The sequence below is a fragment of the Colobus angolensis genome, unplaced genomic scaffold (genome assembly GCF_000951035.1).
Source record: "Colobus angolensis palliatus isolate OR3802 unplaced genomic scaffold, Cang.pa_1.0 Scaffold306, whole genome shotgun sequence".
NCBI classification, from domain to species: Eukaryota; Metazoa; Chordata; class Mammalia; order Primates; family Cercopithecidae; genus Colobus; species Colobus angolensis.
In genome coordinates, this window is record NW_012116333.1 from 68,794 (window position 1) to 76,692 (window position 7,899).

Sequence of the window (7,899 nt, forward strand, 5' to 3'; positions counted from 1 at the left end):
GTTGCAGTGAGCTGAGATTGCACCATTACACTCCAGGCTGGGTGACAGAGCAAGACTCCGTCTCCAAAAAAAAAATCAAGCATTTACCTTATATATATAGAAGTGGATAACTGAATAGTAGAAGAGAAAAAGTTTCTCTTTAAATAGGTATTACAGCTAATAAATAAAGAGAAATTATTGAATAGAACATCATCACTCTATGTTCTTAAGAAATTGATGGTTCTAGGCATTGAGCACCAACAACTGATAACATCTAATGTCATTAAAAGGACACAACTAGTCTTTATGTGCCTCCTAATGAGAAAACACCACCCACCACCTGGGAAGTGTTTTGCCAAAAAATAAAAATCAAATTTAAATCCTATCCAACCGTTAGATGTTTTGTCTATAAGGTAACTAGAAATATGTGGCCATTTAAATTAATTAAGACTAAATAAAATTTAAAATTTAGTTCTCTAGTCTCGCTGGCCACATTTAAAGAGCTCAGTAGCCAGAAGAAGCCACAACTCATAGCTCAGATATACATTCCGCTCATCACAGAAGCTATTAGTATTGCTCTGTACCCATTCACAGGAAATACAGGAGGGCCTGTGAAACTGCAGAGGGATGCAAAGCAATCCACAACGTCCAGAATACAAGAAATTCTGCAGACCAAAGACTTGGTTTCTTAAATAAAATGTAACCAAAAAAAAGAAATGGGAAGGAAAGATTGTTGACTAAAAGTGTTAAAAGATAGAGTGAAAAACAGTATTGAAAACCAGGTAAAAGTAAACTATGATGCTTATGGAAGCATGGAGGAGGAAACAAGGAAGAAAAGGAAAGAGCACCCATAAGAAGCTGGACCACACCTCCTTCTACAGGGAGGAAGGGGACTGTGCCTGGTGTCGCAATTGAGCAGCAAAGCTTGATTTTCCAGCCTGAGTGCTGGGGTCTTCACCTCCTGGCAACCCATTAAGTTAAACAATTGTTTTCATGTGGTTTTCTACATCTGTATTAAATTTCACCATAAAGAATGGTTAAATAAAATCTCATAAAGTTCATTATGTGTTACCTGGCGAATTACAATAGGCAGTATGATAGCAATTGGGCCTCTCTGAGAAGCGACATCTAAGCCAAACTGAATTGACAAAAAAGAAGGCAACCTTTGGAAGATCAGAACATTGCAGAAAACAATGTAGAGAAAGGGGCTGGCACGATGGCTCACTCCTGTAATCCCAGCAGGCTGGGACGCCAAGGCAGGCAGATCACTCGAGCCCAGAGATTGAAACTAGCTCAACATGGTGAAACATTTTCTCTACAAAAAATGCAAAAATTAGCCAGGCCTGGTGGCTTATGCCTATAGTCCCAGCTACTCTGGAGGCTGAGGTGGGAAGATCCTTTGACCCCAGGAGGTCGAGGCTGCATTGAGCCATACGCTCATGCCACTGCACTCCAGCCCAAGATTCAGAGCAAGACGGTGTCTCAAAAAAAAAAAAACAAACAAACAAAAAGAGAATTTGGGAGGCTGAGACAGATGGATCATGAGGTCAGGAGTTCAAGACTAGCCTGGCCAACATGGTGAAACCCCATCTTTACTAAAAATACAAAAATTAGCCGGGCATGGTGGCACATGCCTATAATCCCAGCTACTCCTGAGGCTGAGGCAGGAGAATTGCTTGAACCAGGACCGAGGAGGTGGAGGTTGCAATGAGCCGAGATCGCACCACTGCACTCCAGCCTGGGCAACAGAGTGAGACTCCATCTCAAAAAAAAAAAAAAGAAACAGAGAGAGAGAGAAAGAGAAGACATCTAAGAGGAGGGTAAACTGTGGTGAGTTTGAGTACTGAATGAATTCCAGTGTGATTACAAAGTGGTGAGCTGCAGGAAGAACATTTATAGGTATCACAGATTTCTCTATGCTTACAAATAGCAGAAACTATAAATGTTAACTCAGGAGTGCTATGTATATCCTAATGATAAGACACAAAATACATCTGATGTATAAAGACTTATGTGCGCCGCTTCAAAATGAAGAGGCACACTACTGTCCACATTGGAAGCTGAACCTGTCCTCCGTGGGCCACGTACATGGTCTAACTAAACTCAGAACATGTTGCTGCTTAGGATGCATGAAGTGCCCACTGCAATATCTGGGAGAATGACCTGTAATCCTGTAAAAATAAGAAGCCAACAACAGGTAAGCAATATTGACATCAGATAATCTTATTCTAGAACAATCCTCTAATAAATCAAATGTACTACCCAGCCTTACTTCCTCTAAATCCCAGTCATGGGGGGCCTCCAAAAGAAATCTGGAGTAGTCCAAAGAGTCAGCCTTATGCTTCCACTCTCTGTCAGGCTGGTCGACATGAAACAACCCTGCAAGCTCTTCTTGGGTATCATGATCTTCTTCTTCATTATCTTCTGCCACTAAAGAGGACGCCATGGCAGAAAAGTGAGAACAAAAACTACAGCCCTGGAGGACTCATTGTTTTCGACAAATTAGGCCATGAGTCTTCAAACTCAGGAAATGAGGGCCTCTGTCTGTGGTGGGTATGGCAATGGCCACATGTGAGTTAGGCACTGAGAGGGCAGGGCAGTCACAAGTTAAGAGAGCCACGAAGCTATTGCTCTACATGTGTGGGGCTCCTGCACTCCTGCACGGCAGCAGCTAAGAGGATGAGGAATGAGAATATTAGAGGTCAAGGGAGGGAAGGGACATTTAAAAGCAGAGCTTTAGATGATTAAAGAAGAGCTCTAAAGAGTGTTGAGCCTCTCATCACTAAGCGTACTTAGACAAAACCTGAATGACAATCAGTTCACAACAACCCTCCCAATTCAGTGTGCTGAGCCCAAATGTCTCACCATGTGGCCTTGATCTCATCGTGCAGTAACCAGGGAGCACAATGTAAAGTTCACCACTATCTATTTACTTTTGCATTAATTCTACCAGAAAGAACATATAGGTAAGTTTAATAAAGCATGAAATCAGAAGACAAGGGCAAAAGGGGGAACAAACTGTGTTATACAGGGTTCTCATTCTCAGAAAGGAAAAAATAAATACTTTTATGGTCAGAAATATTTTTCTAGCACTAAATCCTCAAAAAGTTTCTCACAAAGGACTCCTAAATAGGGGACATAACATGATGCAATGGACAGTATTTGCATCAAGTTTTACAACAAACCCATAAGTCTACTTCATAAGACCAAAGTGTGGTCCTCATAAGTTGATGATTAATCTGCCAAATATGAAATGTGATGGCCAGCAATTATGGATGTCAACAATACCAGCCCAATCAACCAATTCCCTCATCTCCTTTTCAGAAAACAATCAGAGAAACTAAAACGTTTCCAGCTCTGAACCAGAATTCTTTACCTGTCCCATGAATAAGCTTTCAGAGGTTTGGAGCTGCTTGCTGCTGCCTCAGAAAGCCCTCAGCTGCCTTTCTGGAAAGGTCTTCCTTCCGCTTGAGGGCACCTGAAATGACTAATGCCAACCTCCAGTTAGGCTTGTTCATGTGTCTCCCCTCCCTTGAGATCCATCCACAATGCAGCATTTCAACTGTTAATCTCAAAATCAACAGACCCCCAAATGTAGACATTTCACTGGGTACCACTTCGAGAGCCTAGTTCATAGCAGCAACCAACTAAATTAAAGCTTATGTCAGGTTTCTTTGGAATCATTATTTTCTTCCTTGTAATCTTCTTCCTCTTTGAGTAAATCTTCTATATCACTTGTCTCATCAATTAAGTTCCTTGACCCCAGTTTCTGACCACTGCTCACTTGAGAAGGCTTTGAAAACTTTTTTCTAATAGCCTCTTCATTTTCTGAGTCCTCTTCCTCTGCACTGAGCGAGGAGCTTTCTTCAAATTTATCTTCAGATGCAAACGCCTCTTCAGCTGTGCAATGCCCAGAATCGGAAGTCATGAGGGCTGCTTTCTTCATCGGCAAAGACTTCTCCAGATTCACACAGTCACTCCGGCAATTCGCTGGTGATAGCCCTGCTTCACTACCTTCTCCAACAGCCTTTGATCCTGAAATGCCCCCCTCTCCTGCAGTGCAGTCCTCTTCTTTACTGCTTTCATCAGCTTCCTCCACTTCCCCTTCTTCTGCTGAGCTCCTCTCAAGGTCATTGTCACTGTCAGTAAATGCTGGCAAATCCATTTCACTGTCTTCTTCCAACTCTTCAAGTTTCCATCGTTTGACGCCCTTACCAGCCATATACTGATCAGTCATCTCAGCATTTTCCTCCTCTTCTGCTTCTTCATCACTAGAGTTTTTTTCCAACCCATCATCTTCAGACATTTCATCATCTTCTTCATTATCACTATCTCCAGATTCATCTTCATCTCCAAAAATGGCTTTCCAATGCATTTGGCCAGTTTTCAAGTCCATTTGTTTTTCCTCCTTTGACATCAACAGCCTATATTACCAAGGAAATGCAAAATAATTTAACTTGTACATTAATCAGTTAATCTAGAAATGGCAATATAGTCAACAAAAATACAAAGAAATAGAAAATGTCAAGGAATTGTTTAAGATGACATAGCATAGGGAAAAAAATGATCTGATAAAAATTGGAACATTTAATAAACAAACTCAGGCATGGTTCCCTAACACCACACTTCAAAAGAACTTATAGGGAGAATAAAGGAATAAGCCTTTAAAAAAAGAAAAATCTAATTTTAGAAAAAAATTGCTCACAAAGGAAGTTAGTGTTTTGTAAATCTTTTGGAAAGCTGATTTATTTCTAAGCTAAAAACACATGATCCTTAAGAGAAAGGGCTGAGTCCAGGCCCAAGGCAGGAAGAGGGAAACATGAGCCTGGATCCTCTTGTTCTGTCAGAAAGGAAGAAATGCTAAAGACTAACAGAGACAGTTGACAGGACACAGGAGACAGGCTGAAGGCTCCCGCGGCTGAATCTGGGACAGCACAGGCATCAGGAAGAACAATGACAGTGATGGAAAATAACCCATGGAACAAAATGCAAGTGCATTAGTCAACAGTGATACCAAAATAAAGGGGAGAAGTGAAAGCTCTTTGTCAAAAATGCCAGCTACTGCCATTTTTCCATATCCTTTTAGTCATCCTTGTCTACAAGAATACTCTCTTCTAATACAGTTATAGTTAAAATACATAATTTTATCTCTATATTCTGAGCACTTCCTTTTTCTATACAGTCTTCATGTAGTCATCATTTTGTTATTATTGGAGTATTTTTTTTTTTTTTGAGATAAAGTCTCACTTTGTCTCCCAGGCTCACTGCACCCTCTCCCTCCCAGGTTCAGGCAATTCCATCTCTCAGCCTCCTGAGTAGCTGGGATTACAGGTGTATGCCACTACACCCGACTAATTTTTGCATTTTCAGTAGAGACGGGGTTTGGTCATTTTGCTCTGAGCTCGAAACTCCCGGCCTCAAGTGATCCACCTGCCTCTGCTTACCACAGTGCTGGGATTACAGGCATGCACCACTGCATCGGGCCTCTTCAGTCTATTTTAGTAGGATTATACTGTTAGTATCCAACAATTATTTCTCTTCCTACAGGGTAAACTTCTGTCCAGAACCTGTGTTTTAATTGCTTCTCTGTCTTGTTCAGTTGTTTATTATGCTTGAAGGAGTCAAGGTGGGTGAGAACTCCCATAATTTTAGGAAAACCATATACTTGACAGATGTTTAGAAACTCAAACGTTTCCATTTCAAACCCAAAGCTGCCATCTGTAAGCATCAGTACCTACAAACAGATCACACCATTTCTCAAAGAAACTACCAAAACAGACCACCTACACTAGGGGTTGGCAACTGGCCACGGGCCAAATCCAGCCCATCACCTGTGTTTGTAACTAAAGTTTTATCGGAACACAGCCACATTAATTCATTTACATATTGTCTATGACTGCCTGGGCACTACAACTGCAGAGCTAAGTAGCTGCAAGAGATATGATCCACAAAGCCGAAAATATTTACTATCTGGTCCTTGACAGAAAAGTCATACTCCAGACTAAATCAAATGACTACATAGGCATCACCCAGACAGAGAAACCACCACCCTTTTACTTGCTCTAAAAGGCAACCATAAGACAATGTCCACTAGGATATAAACTTCCATTTTAAGAATTTTAATGCATGAGAAGTAACTCAGAAAAGGCTGGGTCTAACCTGGCCCTTACCTAAGAAATCCTAATTTAAAGAAACGAAGTTTTCTGTAATGTACTTTTAAGCCAAATAACAGGTCTCTGACATCCAAAGAATGGGAAGCAAGTGATAATCAATGAAATATATTAAATATGTACAGAAAACCAACTTCTTGTTTCAATATCCTCATAGAGAAAAAAAATCTTTTTTTTTTTTGAGAAGTATGTGGTGGAAACCTCTATCTTGTATGTTAACTTGTATAACTCAATTGCTCAAAAGTTATTTTTAAAAAGGTACCAGTTTAAAATTAAGTCAAAAAACCATAAGATTATAATGAATGGTAGTCTATAAGAAAATATAAGCAGATAAGACCAATTTTTAAAATTTAAGACACTTCAAAGATGCAAAATAATTTCAGAATTGATTCCTGGAAACTTCTAATTTTAATATTAAATACACTTCTGTTCTTATCTTTCCATAGATAAACTAAAAATAACAAAATATGGAAACAGAAATGCCCATCTTTGATTAAACTAAGTAGTTAATAGAATATCAGAAATAGTGAACATTATCATTTCCATAAATGCAAGAGCTTGTACATTTTCCGTACACTAAGTACTGTCTAGATTTTCTATTGATAAACTCTGACCACTTCTTCAGGAAATTCATGTACTTTAGCATTATCATTAAGGATGAAGGTTCTGGAACCATCGAGAAGAAAGGTCCCATCTTCACACAAGTTACTTAATTGCTGGGAGCCTCTATTTCATCTTTTGTAAGCTACAGATAATACCTACTCACCTCAAGGGTGTATCAAGTGTCTATATAAGCCAAGTTTGTAGAAAGCAGTCAGCACGGTGACAGGAAGGGTCCAAGAAGAAATGACACTATGATATATTTTTACATATCAATGTATACATATTAATGAGCTCTTATTAGCTGTGTTCATTAAAGGTTTTCTCCATCCTGTGATGTGCTCTATGATTTTGGAATACATGTCATTGTACACATTCCATGTTTATTATTAATATAATAACATTTATTACTATTATTATCATCAATTCAGTCACATCTACTGTATCCCTGACGATGACCATGCTTCCTTTAATAATCATAAAACTCTCTTCCCTTCATCACAAGGTAAATAACCTATCACAATGCTGTAAGTCTCCATCAGCCCCCCAGGCTGCCCCTGCTGACTTACCAGATCTGCTACTTTAGCCAGATCAACCATCATGTTAATGTCACACCCACATTCAATAATGGTGAGTCTGCACTTTTTACCTGTAAGTGAAAAGATGAAAACTTTACTTTAAAAAGACCCTGAAAAAACTGTAACCATCAACACTAATGTTCATTTTTGTAATTGCATCCAGTAAAACACCATATATGTTTGTAGGAGTGTACCAGAAGTTCATTTTTATAAGCAAAAACTGGTAAAATAAAATAAATTCCATCCTGTTTTCCTTTCTGTGTTCTAAATTTAGATAATATCAAAAGTCTACCCAGATGAATAAAAGTGCTCAAACAGGGAAAATTCTGACTTGACAGGCTCCATGATAACCATGATCTTGCTGTTCAGCTGCAAGCCAATGTCTTCACCTTTATCAAAACTTCCCGTATTCCCACTATAGCTACAAAAATCCTCAAATATAATGCAACAGAATATTCATAACGATAATCATTTCTAAATTAAGGTTATAAGAAAATGGTCAAGAAAATATGGGCTGGGTTGGCTCAAGCCTGTAATCCCAGCACTTTGGGAGGCCGAGACGGGCGGATCAC

General features: G+C 39.4%; 1 pseudogene across 1 annotated transcript in view; it reads right to left on the bottom strand.

Annotated features, from left to right (window-relative positions):
• Nucleotides 1–7,899, bottom strand: part of LOC105517731 — a 731,019-nt pseudogene that overhangs the window by 33,677 nt on the left and 689,443 nt on the right. The window contains exons 10-12 of the transcript XR_001002708.1: nt 3,628–4,404; nt 3,356–3,466; nt 2,192–2,409 (exon numbers count right to left, since the gene is read on the bottom strand). The product of XR_001002708.1 is annotated as a ribosome biogenesis protein BMS1 homolog (transcript). The remainder of the gene's footprint in view (nt 1–2,191; nt 2,410–3,355; nt 3,467–3,627; nt 4,405–7,899) is intronic.